Source organism: Aquila chrysaetos, chromosome 5, assembly GCF_900496995.4.
Source record: "Aquila chrysaetos chrysaetos chromosome 5, bAquChr1.4, whole genome shotgun sequence".
Taxonomy (NCBI): Eukaryota; Metazoa; Chordata; class Aves; order Accipitriformes; family Accipitridae; genus Aquila; species Aquila chrysaetos.
Genome location: NC_044008.1, coordinates 66,806,615 through 66,821,939, shown reverse-complemented (window position 1 = coordinate 66,821,939; position 15,325 = coordinate 66,806,615). Strand labels below are relative to the sequence as shown.

Genomic DNA, 15,325 nt, shown 5'->3' with positions numbered 1-15,325 from the left:
GAAGGTGCAAATTAAGGTGATCTTGAACATCACAAGGCAGCAAGGACCAAGCCAGGATTTGCTTACCAGGACTGTGCCATGTCATGGCATGCTGAGCATCCACTGCTGCTGGGAGCTTGCACCATGCCCAGCATGTGTGCAGCCACGCAGAGGTGCTGCCAAATCACCCTCGCCCGTCTGCGCAAGGTCTCTTCCACCAAGAGCCCTAGAGAAACTCCAGGGACTAGTGGCAGCCTGGAATATGTTCATATTCTTCATGTATTTTTACAGATCTGAATCAAAATCTTACTAGCATTCAAATTCACTGCAGAATGATGCAATCACCTTTTTGGCCTTCCCTAGAACCAGGCAGCTTCTGTTATGATTTTTTTGTTTAAGAAGAGTGATGGGAGAGTTATTCTGAAGCCTGCATAAAGCTGCTCGCCCTACACCCCAAGCTCACGTGCTACTTGTGCTTCTGCTTTCTTTCACTGTCAATCTGTGTGGAGCTGCAGATGTTGGCTGAATCAGGTTGAAACAGTAATCTTGCCATATCTGGGGAGACAGCAAGTCTGAATAAAGCAGCTCTCTTCCATAGCCGAGTCTTGTTTGAACTGGCCAATACGAGCATTTGGAAAATCCTTGGAAGGGGTGCAAACAGGCTCTTCTCTTGCAAGAAATAAATGTTAGCAACACCAGTGTTCATGGCAATGCCCAAAAGCCTCTGCAACACTCACAGCCGAGCTTCCTCTAAAAGGCAGATCGTTTCCTATAACAGCACTAAGCCCTCCAAGGGTGTCAAACAGGAACTATAACTGCAATTATGAACCTTTAACCTAGAAGTGTTTTGTTGGCTTTTCAGGAGAAACACCACCCTTTTCCAAGCATCTGTACATCCTGAGTGTCCAAGGGGTCTGGTTTTGACTGGGGACACAGCTATAGCACAATTAATACCAAAACTGCATCTCAGAGATCAGAGTAAAAGGGAGCAGAGATCCAACACATTTACAGCTTTGCAGACATGCTCACAGCCAACAACACTATAGGCAAAGCAGTTTGGCCACAGCCAATTAATACGCTAAAACAGGATCCAAAGCTTTCTGTGAAAAGAAACCAAAATAACTTAGCAGAATTATTATTGCATAATACCAAAGCTAGCTATTACAATTTCCCCTTTAATAATATAGAAACCAAGGACTATAAAAGAGAAATTGCAATTGAAATCCAGGATTTGGTCTGTGTTTACTTTAATTTCCTCCTGAAAACACACTGCGGTCACCCTACCTACTCCTTTTTCTGCACTGTTAAACAGGACATAAGGAAATCTCTCCTTTCCTGAAAAATCTTATGTCTGAGACCATGAGCCAAAGCACAAAAGTTACTTTTCCTTCAAATTTTTAGATACACCAAAAAGCACAGCTTTTCAGACTAAAAAGATAAAATAGATGGAAGGAACATCAGTGTTCCTGAAGCAGGAGTTGACACGCTTCTCCAGTCTCATCTTCCTGGTTATAAAATTAAGGATAATATTTGGTGATTACCGAAGTTCAGGCTTACCCTTTTGGAGCACAGATCTGTAATTATGGTGAAATCAGAATTGAAAAGATGAATAAAGGCAACATTAAAAAAAAAAAAAAAAAGATTTTTTAATATTAAGCTTCACTCCAGCAACAAGCCCTTCCCATGGGGCAAAGCTCCCCACGGCAGTTACAAGCACCACTTTCAGAAAAGAGATTTCAAGGTTTTTGAAGGCAGCACTGAGCAGTGTGGGCACACCATGGTCCCCACCCTGCAAAGAGAGACACAGCCTGAAGAGGAAGGCTTTGTCTAAGTCAATAAAAAAGGTACCATCCCCTGATCATCCATAATCCATGCATCAGTTTGCTTTTGGATTCCTCTACAAACCAGCTCATTCTCTCTGAGACAAAAAGGTGTTAACGACAGGCTCCCTCTTCATGTCTCCCTCCCTTTAACTATAGAGTGAACTCTTGAGTTTTATGTTCCTGCCATATGGCCAATATGATCTTATCATCAGCAATCATATCAACCTTTTTGTGGCTCCTGGGTGCCACGCCAGCCTGCTCTCCTTGTTTACCATTGTGTTCCTGGCATGAACACAAGAGAAGATCTCAGCTTCCCCCCAGGCAGCTGACACTGCTCTAACACACCTGTGTTTGGAGACCCTCATGCATAACCGGGAGAGGTGCCTGGGTCCACCGCCGTGTGCTTAAAAGAGGGAGCTTAAACAGTCGCATCTACAGTCACATCCTACCTCCTAGCCTTTCCTTAATGACTCCAGGCATGTAGGAAATGAGCAGAAGTTAGTGCATCTTCCACCCGCCTATGTTTTTTTCAAAGGAGCTGCTCTTTTTGCTTTCATGGAGATTCTCTAACCGCCAGGAAGCAGATGAAAGCAAAACCACTGCACTGCTCCATTTTTTACCAGCTTAGAAGGCACTGCTTCCCATATTTCAAAGACTCACCACGTACCTTCCTGCCGAGACCAGCTCAGCAATTTGGCTGCTACTGCTTGGATTCCTACCTGGGAAGAGCACGTTTTGAGGGCTAACATATGTGCCAAGGAATCCACAACACTCCAACACAGTGCCTTTCCTCCTCACTTGCTGCATCTCGCTGCAGCTGGTCATTTCTTTCCTTACCAGCCTTTCCCCTTCCCCAGGAGCTGCGGAAAAAACCGTTGCTGAGGACAGTTTTGAGATCTGTCTGTTCTCAGATGGGAAAAGGCTCCAGTTTCACTAGCAGATTCAGGCAGTTTTGGGGTTCTTTTTGGCTTTGTAGTGGGGTTTTTTTGGTTTTGGGATTTTTTTGTTTGTTTGTTTTTTAAAATCTTTATTATTTCTTGCACAACAGTGGCAAGTCGCAGTTTGGCATGCCAATAAAAGAAGCAATTTTATGGTAAACTCTGCTGCCACTGACACCATGAAACAGGGGAAGGAAAAATTCAGGGCCTGTAAGCAGAAGGTACAGATGAGGATAAAATACACTGCTTGCTTTCTCCCTCAGTTTTGTTTTTGGCACACACACTGACCTTTTCTGGTCCCTCATCATTGCCATGCAGCACACAACCACCCCATGCAGTGTGACCTGCAGCTGATCACAAGCAGCAGTTCCAGCTCCACACTTCTACAGGCTTTGGCTGCATCTCAGAAGAGCAATGCTGCCTCCCAGTCCACAGCCCATTCTTTCATTCAGGCTGGTGTTTGTACTTTGTCCCTATTTCCATCCCATGACCCACAGACCGAAAGGTCCAACTCGCTGGGACACAGAGCGCGTCAGAAAAACCCGCTGAATTTTCTTTCCCTTTCTCCTGCCTAGATGATTTTTCTTCTCAATATTTGCTTTCTGTTGCAACACAAGCATTTAGCTAACACTCAAGCTTATTTTCAAGTTAACGGTTGCAGCAGAGATTTACCGGCTGGGTTGTTGCCACAGCGTGTGGGTGCAGGGAAGGCGAGCTCTCCCCTCGTGCCCAGGACCGCTGCCTGGTATTGCTGCAGCACAATTAGGCCTGACGGTGTGCACGATAGGTGGAGCGATCCCCCATGCACCCAGCGCTGCAGTAAAGAATGCCTGCTTTCTAAAACTCCAAAATCGAGTCTTAGAGAGTTTCCTCGACCGGCTTTTTCGGTATCAAAGGGACTCTCATTAAGAGTTTGGTTCTCCAAAACAAAGGCTTACACAGTGTGAGACAAGATGATGACATGGGAGAAGGCAGCTCCTAAAAACCGATTCCCCAACTACAGATTTTTATTTTTTTTTATAAACCACATCATCTGGTATCCATAGGAGACTGGATCTCACCAATAGATTTACAGGTCTGAAAAAATAGCGGTGCAATCCTTTCGACCCCAGCACAAGAGGATTCATTCACCTTCGCCAGCTAAAAATCACTGCTTGTCTGGATATCAGCCTGCTCCATCAAAGGCCAAGCAAATACAGCGCTGCCTACAGCAGCGGGATGAGATTTCCCTTTTATGAGAGGAAATGCTCAAGTAGAGCAAAATCAACTTTATGCTACTGTCAAACCTTCCTCATCTGTTTTCCAGCAGACAAAGAGTACATTTGGGAGGATGAACTGCAGCAACAGCTCTGCTATGCTCCAGGCTTGGCAACACTAGCCCTGGCCACGTGTTTTGTTTTTGTTCTCTTCAGCCAGAACAGAGGGTGGAAGTAACAAGCTATAAATTCCCTTGGGAGCATTTATTGGACAGTGGGGGCAGCCTGGAGAATTTGTAGGGTCAAGATATGAACATAATTCCATAAGCAAATATACACTACGCGACAAGCCTGCAAGCTTAAAAGCTAAGACCACCAAACAGCACATCCCAGCTCCTAGGTGGTCACACAGTATCATCTGGAGTAACCTATCCCTCCTGTATTCCAGTTTACCCCCTGTAAAAGCACAAACACCCCTGGGCTTCAGAGGGGAGCCCAAGAAACTTGCCCCCAAGATAAATACTGAGTGCCACAACTTGCTTCTAGGTCTGCATGCTTGATGAGTGCTTCATAGCCTACTCGGTCACCTTCTTTCTAGAAACCAAACAACTTGTTCACATTTATGTCTCCATTTATAGAATGCAGATCCCACAGCTTTGGACATTTCTGTCTCAAAACTAAAATGATGGAATTGCAAAACAAGTCTACTTACACGAACAGTTGTGTTACTGCTCTAAAGTGAAGAACACAACTGAATATTTAAAAGGCAGTGACCTAGCTGACACATTCCTTAGCATCTCAGTGCAGCTCATATACCTTCTGAAGGGTTTAAATCTAGATATTGCCCAGAGAATAACAAAATCCAAAAGGCAACTAATATTGCAGGCAAAACCTTTCCCAGACATATCTGATACAAACTACGCTGGGGAGCAGATTGCTCCCTAAGGGTAGGGAGCACTCCTCAAAGAGCAAAGCCAGGGAAACCACCCCAAGACCACGTACAGAGTTTTATGCCTGTTGTCGCTGAGTTTCAGTCCTAGTCCCAGCACCACTGACCTCTCAGGCCAGCTTGGGCAACAGCTCATAAACCAAAGCCACAACCCCAGGAGCTCAGTATGAAAATAAGAAGTTAAATGATTTCTCACAACACAATTCAACACAAGAACTGCACGTTTTCAGACGCCTACTTTCTTGTAGGTGTCCTACTGTGCGCTAGCAAAAAGCCAAGTTTGTTGCTCAGCAGCACCAACCAAACCTCCCAATGGGAATTAAAGTCTTCAAAATTAAGCAAGGGCAGCAAAAGGCAATCACCAGCACCACAGACAGCAAAGGAGAAGTTTGCAAGACCTTGTAAGGCTGGAATAGACTGTTCACATGCTACCATCTACTCTCCCAGGCAAAACCAGAAAAGAGTACACACAGATAGGTCAGTGTAGAAGGAAAAGAAATTAAACTAGTAACTGTGAAAAGTGCATGGCAAAACACAGGAGGTGGCTGAGACAAAAGACCCTCCCATGAACAAGCCACGACTTCTAGATCCATCAACTCTGACCAGGGATTAAGACTTGCCCATTGCAATACAGCCAATTTGGGGGGGGGGGGGGGGGGGAATGGGGTTTGAGAGGGGCTGTTGCCTCCTGATGTCTTGTTCTGCCCTGAGGTATCTCTCCAGAGGTCCCTGGACAGACCCCCTCTTCCTCAATCACCGCTAGCAAAAAACATCTGGGGACACGCTACATCCTCTGGAACTCTTCCTTGTATGATTCACACTTCAGATCTGACACTACTCTCCTAATTTGGCCATTTCCAAGATTAGGCTTTATCTGTGATGTGGATTTCATTCTCAGAGGAAATTACTCCAGCCCTGGCACGAAAGACTGGGGATTTTGTACTACTTCCTTGATGTCCCATCTCACACTGGAGTCCAGTGATCCAAGGAACTCTCACACTTCCCTGAGATAACATAATTTCTTGCTGGAAGCAGTGAAGAATTAATTAATATTTCCCTTTTCATACCTATGTTCCAGAGGATAAATATTCATAGGGTTTAATGATATAGACATCTGACCTTTTGACACCATGGGCCTGTTTTCTGCTCCCCTACTATACAGATTGTACCGGTACCAGGAATCTGGAGATTTTTAACCCTTTTTATTTCCCTTTAAAAGGGATGTTTAATCACAAGCCTGTGACTTTATTATATTTACTGCACACTGAGGAGACAGAAGCTGTCAATCCCACTGCAGCCCAAACCCCTTGATGGCTGTTGCAGATGGGGAGTCAGGTGGGGAACACCCCTGACACTGCAAGGGACTTGCACATCCTCTCCAATACAGTTCCCCCACAGACACTATCTGCAGCAAGGCTCGTTGGTCCACTACTTCAGGCAAGGCAGAAAAACTAAGAAGAAATTCCCTTTGCAGCACTGTGTTTCCCCCTCTGGTGCGCTCTGGGCTGTGCTCACCCCCTGCTCTCCCACCTGGACTGAGCTGGTGTTGGGGTCTCCCTTCCAGCTATGAAGCAACTTCAGCTCACAGCGCAAAAGGATCTTGTAATGGCTATGTAGATGCCAACACTGTTTTTGAAGCGTCAGAGCAGATGTCAGTGTCATCAGGCTGAGAGATGGGAATCTCAGCAAAAGATTGCCCATGTTTCAAAAGTGAGGCAGCTGTGGGTGGTATCATCTTTTCTCATCTATAGAAAAAAACATGTTGTTTATCTGATGTGGAAGATAGTTCTCTAAACAGTTAGGTCTTGAGATATTATTTCTACAAAGTGTTAACAGACAGCCTGTGCTCAGCCACCATCCCCCTGCCAGCAAGCCCCACAAGTGCAGCAAGGCCATGACTGACTTAGATGAAGGGGAGCATGGAGGTCTTTATCAAAGAAAGCTCATGAAACAGGACACTGTGCTCCAGCTGAGGTCCCACTGCCTGGAGTAACCACTCAATTTATTACAGTGATGTTCAGCTTGGGATCTCTTACAACACCCAATTCTTGCAGAACTGCCACCAGCAAGTCATTCCCCAACCTGAAATGGCACAGCTCCTTATTCGAATGCTGCTGACAGACACAGGACTGTACCCACAAATTCCAGGCAGACTGTGAGGTAACTACGTAGCCACCTCCACCTCTTGGACCAGGTATGCCGGAGAACATCCAAAGTGAGGTGGGTTCCAAGCTAACACATGCCGTGGGGTCCAAACGTGCCGCTGCCCAGACAGACCTTAGGGACCTTCCACAATGCCATCTTCCACCCAGTGAGGGGAATTCATTGCCTATTTAATCATGAACTTGTCAGTAAAATTATTGTAAACATCATCTAAATAGAAGTTTGTAAGATTTAAGGATTCTGCTTCTCCCATCTTGTTTCAAGACAACAGGATGACATCATCAGCTTTTTCACATTTAGTAGTATTTGTTTACACTTCTTACATGGAGAACAACATTCTTGCACAGATGACAGGAAAGCTACTCTCATTTGTTTTTTTTATTGCTAAAAAGATAAGGACATTTTTTATAAGGGAGCAAGTGATGAACAAAGCAACATTTCCTGGTCAATAGCAGCTGGCTTATACCATCAGTCAAGAGAGTCTTGACTCAAAGAGGCAGTAAAAATCCCTACAGAACAATTCCTTCTCAAAAAACATCCTTCTGCCTTGATTAACTGTAAGGGAAGGGATCCTAAAAAAAAGGCATTTTGACTTTCTGTTTTTAGGCCAGGCTCCCAAGTGCTGGTGCGTCCGTAAGCATTTGACACGAAGGGGAATCACCTCTGAGTCCAACTTTCCCATAGTAAAAGGAAACGATTAAACATCAGAAGAATTTGATTTTGTACACAACATGGATAAAACCATTCTCTCTGCAATTAAAACTGAACATATTCCATTCAGTAAAATGAGATTTCATTCCCCATGACTTGTTTGATTGTATTTTGAATCTGGTTGAAGCATCATGCGCAGGAGCTGCATAAAGGATATGTTTCATTTGGAAAGATGATCAAATTCAGACAAAGGGATTGTTGAGTTTTTCTAAGCATTCAGAGGAAATATTTAAACAAGATTTTTATTGCCATAATCTGTCTGAGCACGAGACACTTGACAGCACAAACCACTTCAGGCTGAGCTGAAGTGTAAAACCTGCAGGTGGACATCTATTTTATAGCAAGACGATCTTTGTCCTACCCCAGAGTAAACACTAGGTAAATCACCCCATCCTTCATTTGGGGGCTAGCTACAGGAAAAACCTTGTAGCTAGTGCACCCCAAAGTACCCACCCTACAGTTTCCATTTTCCCAGCAAGGGACACTAAGCCCTTGCTCGCTGTGGGATGTCTTTCTGGTATCCAAATAGGAGAGGAGGAGGATCCAGAATCCAGGCTGATGCTGGGCAGTGGGGCTCCCACGGGATTCCTTTGCCTTGCAGGAGCTCGCTCTGCTCATGGTGCCACCGTCCAGAGCCCATTGGCACAAGGCAAAAAGGATCATAGACTAGAAGCAGCAGGGCTGCACCCCACAGGAGCCACTGCCTGACTCTAAGGCCAAGACACACAAGAGGTCTGAGCTTTAGCTCTTCACAACTCCATGCCCTGGGGGGTTGGAAGCACAATGCAATGTCCTTGTGGTTTAGTGGCTTATGGTAGACCTCTTGTGTAAAATTCAACAGCCACATAATGCCGTGTTTTTGGTTTGCAACCAAAGGCTTCCTTATTTGAGTATAGCTTCTCTTTCCTGCCCAACACAAAGATGACTTGACCTATTTATTCAAACAAATTCTAGTTATTCTCAACTGATCTTTTCATACTAAAGTCCAACTCTTGCAGAGGGCACAGATTTCCTTTCTGACTCCAACTGCCATAACTGGGGCTCTCTGAGGACTCACACCAGTTCCTCCAACCCTGACTTTCACCCTCCTGAACGTTTCCCTCCACAGAAATGTTTTTCCTCCATAAGGCATAGTCAGATGCTGGCACGCTACAGGCCAGTCCCTCAGGACACTCATTGACACACCAGGTGTTTTCCTCGTTGCTGTCATTCTTGCGAACATTTTTTAGCTGACGTCTTGTCAATCGTGCAACACAGAAGAGATCTGAGTTTCAGAGAAAAACATGACTTCAGGAAGTACAAGCCCAGCAACTCACAGCTTCATTGTTCCCCAAGACTGCTTACGAAGCAGGGACCATACAAATGAAATTGGAGGACAAATTGAAGCCTTTCAAATTTTCATTCCTGTTCTAGAAATAGACATAGACCTATAACACTCTTTATTGCTTTTTTTCCCCTCTATTAATATAGCAATAGATCCATTATCCAGATACACATATGTGAAGGCACAAGCAGGAGAGGAGTTTTGCCTTAAGGGAATTGAAGGGAGGAAGCATGGGCAATTGACTCACAGCAGCGAGCTCCCAATCAGCTATCAACCCTTCAAGACAGAGGCATCAGGATTATGGTACATATGCCAAAAGCATAACTCAGTGCTACCTTCAGTTATAAAGTGAAACAGAACATCAGGTATTATTAGGAAGGAAATACAGAACAAAATAATAAAACCCACAGTGTATCCACATTTGTGTGCGTATTAGCTCATGCTCCAGAAGGACAAAATAGAACCCCAAAAGATGCAAACGTGGGCAACAGATGAAACATGGGCTGCAGGAGGAAGGGCCCAGAAAAGCCACTAAGATCTGCAAGAGATGTCCATGAAGCTGTGAATGACCCTGAGAAACAAAATAAGGAATGTCACCTCCCCTGTCCCTGCAGGGCAAGAAAGTGGAGTTCACAAAAACCATCGTTGTGTTGCATGCTTATAACAATCAAGAGAAGAGAGCCCTTTGCTGCAGCACAAAGTGCCAGCCCAGAAACTATTAGTGCATTTGGCATTAGACAGATCTATGGAAGAAAGGTGCAGCAACAGAGGCTCTTAAACACTATGGCTTCAACCTGAACTCCAGCTCACAGAGTCTAACTGCTGCCTGCTAAGAAGATAAACCCCATAGGTACACTGTTGGCCAAGGCGCTTGCAGATAGATGGTCACTCTTATAGACGGGATGTTGGGATCCAGCCCAAGCCAGCAGAGCTGGTCTGGTCTCACCAGGTGCCAAGTCAAGACGTTCTTTGTCTCTGAAGTAAACAGAGGCATAAGTGGGCTTGGAGTTTTAACTTGGTTACTTTTTCTGATCAGAAGAGCATGGGGGGGAAATGGATGAAGTGGATGAAGCAGCAGGTGCTGAATCCAAGCAGCCCTGAGGTTTTGAAGGGTTAGGGGTAGGAGGGAATGGGGTTAGCCAAGAGGCATTGTATTTGGATTTTCCATATGTAAACATACACATAAATAATTATACTATTTAGTACACATAATTAAACACACTTGCAAAACATCCAAACTACATGCAGAGTTCATTTAGTCCAACACAAAGTTGGCTCAAATCCTGAAGTCATTGAAATTCACACTACAAAACTGCAGCAAAACATTGGCAACATAAACCTTCAATCAGGAGCTACACCAGGACCCCAAACCCCACGTTTCCTTTACATTCATTCCCAAAGGGTATGCACTTTTATGTCAGACCGTGCTCAGTTCTTCAGAGGGCTTCTTTGGACCATCCCTTCTACTCTCACAACTCAGATTTACTGCAGATGTTACCCAGATAAGATCTGTTCTTCCACAGAAGCTTCCAAAACAGGAAAGATCTGGGAAATCATTTCATAATAGAATGTCATCCTTCTCTATGATTAATACTCCCATACTCAATCCAGGAATAAATACTGCTTTTTTCTCACTGGCCTGTGATCTACTGTCCCTTGGCAAAGGTAAATGAACTTACAAAGTCCTGAAGGGATGTATAGTGGCACCAAGCATTGCCTTCAGGTGATCATGAAAGAATCCCTTTACAGTTGCTAAGAACAAATCTAGATATGAGTACCACAAACTAGAGCACTTTCAGTTGAAAAGAATTAAAGCCCCCAGGTTGGAAAGCACTCTGTCTCAACCACCAGTCTGGCTCCCAGGCCTCCGCTTCTCAAGTGGGTTACATGTGAATACGGCTATCCACACATCTATTTTGCAACACTCAGTTAGGGACCTTCCTTCCTGCGGTCCTGCTGGCATTGCTTCTCCAAGAACAACCCTTGCAGGAGCTGGCAGACTCATAATATTTAGGGCCCAACCAAGTCTAGACCTGCCACAGGCATAAAAGACAATAAATGTTTGTAGGGCCTGGCCATTGCAACAAATAAATATCATTGTATTCTTTTTCTGAAAGATCTCCATCATTACTATAGGGTTGGGGGAGGAAAAACAAACAAACAAACCCCACAAAAAACCAAAACACTATCCCCCAAGATCTCCAACTCCAAAAAGATCAAGTGATGCCAGTTTCCAGGCAAGTAAATTCATCCTGCAGAGCTCTCTCCCCTCCAGAGGGAGCTGAGTTGTGGTTCTAGCAACAAAACCAAAATCTCATAATAAAGCACGCAGTTGCAATGGTGAAGTGCTCTGTTTCAGCCCCAGTGCAACCTGACAAGGAGCTCTGGAGCACAGTCTGCTGGATGACTTCATCCTTTCACTGTCTGGAATTACTCCATCCATTCACTTACCGGAATAAGTAACAAACACAATGACCTCAGCCTCAATACAGCTTATTGTTTCAGTTCATTTTAACATAATATAAGCAGAGAGAAAACAAACATTTTGGCATGATGAAGTAGTAAGAAAACATTTTCTGATGTGACAAGGTCTCCAAAATTACACGGGAGAATGCAACTTGCTGAATCTCCGACACACAGCTGTCTGTTCTATTATTTCAGGGAGTCACGCTCACTTCCCATGGAAAGCCAGAAGCAAAGTATTGATCCTCCCTCCACTGCAGCTCCAGGAGGAGAAACTGGGGTGAAAGCTGCAGGGCTGGAGCTGCTCTCAGTGGTCTCCCACAGCTTGAGCCCATAGATAAGAAGAGGAATGGAAGGAAGAGGTTGATTGTGCAAAATGAAGTGCCCAGGACAGCTGAGGAAGAAGCCACGTTGCTGCTCAAAGCAGAGATGAATTTCAAATTTCTCTCATACATGTTTAGGGTATTCCCCTTGCTACAACTCCATTTCCAGCCATTTCAAACAGTTACCTAAACTTCCTTTTCCTTCCTTTATTGCTCTGGCTCCTGGGTAGATATCAGCTGTACAGTGGATGCTATTCTCAGTCCAAAATTACCCATCCCGGTGCAGGGAAGTTACATCCTTCAAAACTCTCTAATTTATTGCGCAATTGTTGTTTGTTATTTTAAAGTTTGTTATGTTTATAACCATCATACCAAATATTTTGGAAGCCTAAAAGCAAACCCCAATCTGGGCATGTCTGTCCCAAACCTCTGGCAGCAATTACAGCAAAGCTGGAAAATTTTAGGAGCTCAACTCCCTACATGTGCTAAAGCCCTCTTGGGATCCTGGCCTGGTGTGAGCCCATGTCTTGCCGTCACAGAGGAGGGAGGCTGAGCCTGGGGCCATGCAAGTCACAGCCCCAGCACGGACGACAGCATGACAGTAGCAGAGATAGGCCTGCTCCAGGATGCCCCAGAGAGAAAGCTGCACCAACAGATCCCAGCACATTGGGCAGACAAGAGATGTGATAGGCACTTTGGAAAACATTATGGATCTTTACCTGCCTCAGCCTCATTGATGCGCTATGGCGGATCACACGATTGTGTCACATCTGTATGGTAGGTTGACACTTGCTGGATGCCAGGTGCCCACCAAAGCCGCTCTATCACTCCCCCTCCTCAGCCGGACAGGGGAGAGAAAATGTAGCAAAAGGCTCAGGGGTCAAGATAAGGACAGGATGAGATCACTCAACCAATTACCGTCAAGGGCAGAACAGACTTGACTTGGGGGAAATTAGTTTAATGTATTAGCAGTCAAACCAGAGTAGGGTAATGAGAAATAAAACCTAAAATCTTAAAACACCTTCCCCCCACCCTTCCCTTCTTCCCGGGCTCAACTCCACTCCCGATTTCTCCACCTCCTCCTTTCCCAGCAGCACAGAGCAACAGGGAATGGGTGTTGGGGTCAGTTCATCACACATTGTCTCTGCCACTCCATCCTCCTCAGGGGCAGGGCTCCTCACACTATTCCCCTGCTCCAGCGTGGGGTCCCTCCCGTGGGAGACAGTCCTTCATGAACTTCTCCAATGTGATTCCTTCCCACAGGCTGCAGTTCTTCACAGACTGCTCCAGTGTGGGTCCTTTCCATGGGGTGCAGTCCTTCAGGCACAGACTGCTCCAGCACAGACTTTCCCATGGAGTCATGGCCTTCTTCAGGGGCATCCACCTGCTCCGGCATGGGGTCCTCCATGGGCTGCAGGTGGAGATCTGCTCCACCGTGGACCTCCATGGGCTGCAGGGGGACAGCCTGCCTCACCATGGTCTTCCCCACGGGCTGCAGGGGAATCTCTGCTCTGGCGCCTGGAGCATCTCCTCCCCCTCCTTCTTTACTGACCTTGGGGTCTGCAGGGTTGTTTCTCTCACATATTCTCACTCCTCTCTCTGGCTGCACTTGCTGTTGCACAGCTGGGTTTTCCCCCCCCTTTTTAAATACGTTCTCCCAGAGGCGCTACCACCATCGCTGATGGGCTCAGCCTTGGCCAGTGGTGGGTCTGCCTTGGAGCCAGCTGGCATTGGCTCCATTGGACACAGGAAGCTTCTAGCAGCTTCTCACAGAAGCCACCCCTGTAGCCCCCCCACTACCAAAACCTTGCCACCCAAACCCAATACAATCTGTCACCAGTTCCCCTCTGGGAAAATGGATCAGTGGCTGGGACCCCTCCCCATACGCTCAGCAGGATGTTGCTGGGAGCTGCACACAGTCCCGCTGGGCAGAGGATGGGGATTGCCACCCCAGCTCCAGTATTTTAGGTAACAAATCACCTCTCTGCTCCAGCTGAGCCAAGACACCCCTGCAAACAATGTGGGTCAGTGAGGCACAGGCTCCACCACCCTGGTGGTTCTCCTTCAGCAAGATCCACTGTCCCAGGGTCATTTAAGACCGTTGTGATTCAAACTGGCCTTCCCACATCTTTGTATTTTAAAAACTGCTTCAAAGCCCAGACATGTCACCCTGTGCCCCGGGAGGCGACAGGAGGACAAAGCTCCAGGTCCCACTGCTGGAGGTGAAGGACATGCAGTTTACACTCAGGCATCAGTCACACCACCCAAAAAGTCACGTCGCAAATCACCACCACCACAGGGGAACATCCTCCTGAAGCCTTCTTCAGAGGTGAAGCTTTTACACTTAGAAAGCCGTTATTTCCTGTAACAATTTTCTGGTCTGTTAAGTAACACAGTGATTTTCATCAACTTTCTATCTTTCTAACTTTTCAGCAAAGCTGAGTCTGACAAAGGAACTCACGTCAGCAGTCAGAGCCACATGCAGCCACAGCCACAACTGCTGTAGAATAGTTGAAGTAACGGGTCCATTCCAGATCTGTATTTCCTGTAAGTAGTGTTTTCCAAATATATTGCATACTCCTGGAGTGCAATACCATTAAAGTCTGACCCACTGTCCCAGGATGAAAGTCTTTTACAAACACATGCCATAAAACCTTGATCTCAAAGAGTTTATGATTAGATTAACCATTAGCTGTCATGACAGCATGAGATGATGCAAAAGGGAAAAAGTCTAGAGTACAGGTCTTGTTTATTATGAACAAAATCATTACATGGTGAGAGGGGCTGCTAACTTACATTAAGATGTTTAACAGCCAGGTAAGGAAAAAAAGGGGGCTGGAGTGACTACTCCTATATCTACGTGGTTTATCAAAGAGGTCGGCACGACTCTCCTAGCAGCCAGATACATGGGTGTTCATTGGAAAACGTCTGTGTTCCTACCTGCAGGATTTTTTTTTTTTTTTTCAGTATTGTTCACTAGTAGCTGTTTTCCTGTAAGCCTGGAAAAGGCTAGAGAGCAAAGTGATCAGGCTCCATTTGTTTTGGGGTTTGTTTTGGTTTGGTTTGTTTGTTTGGGTTTTTTTTAAGATTAAAAGCTGGTCTCTTTTCTCATAGAAAAAAATTAAATGGAGCAAACTCAGCACACAGCTCCATGCAGGCCACTGCCAGGCATGTGTGTGCTGGCAAGTGGCACGAGCGGCACCAGGGTGGCAGAGGGAGCCCTGGCAGAGCTGCTGGGCACCCCTCTGCCTGGCAAATCCATCCCTGGGCACTCTGCCATCTTACAGATTGCTTACTCAGTCACACACCCTTTTGCAGAGGGTCAGGACATGTATATCCCCAGGGGCTGGCAGAAAATAAATTCACATATTACAACATTTGTCTCAACTAGAACCATCTGCAGTCTTATAATGCCTTCAGAGCTCAAACACTGCAGCCTATGGCTCAGTCTTTCTC

The 15,325-nt window shown here is 45.7% G+C and overlaps 1 protein-coding gene across 7 annotated transcripts in view; it reads right to left on the bottom strand.

Moving 5' to 3' along the window:
- The window catches only part of CD7 (CD7 molecule), a 200,286-nt gene that overhangs the window by 32,557 nt on the left and 152,404 nt on the right, over window positions 1–15,325 (bottom strand). The window lies entirely within an intron of this gene.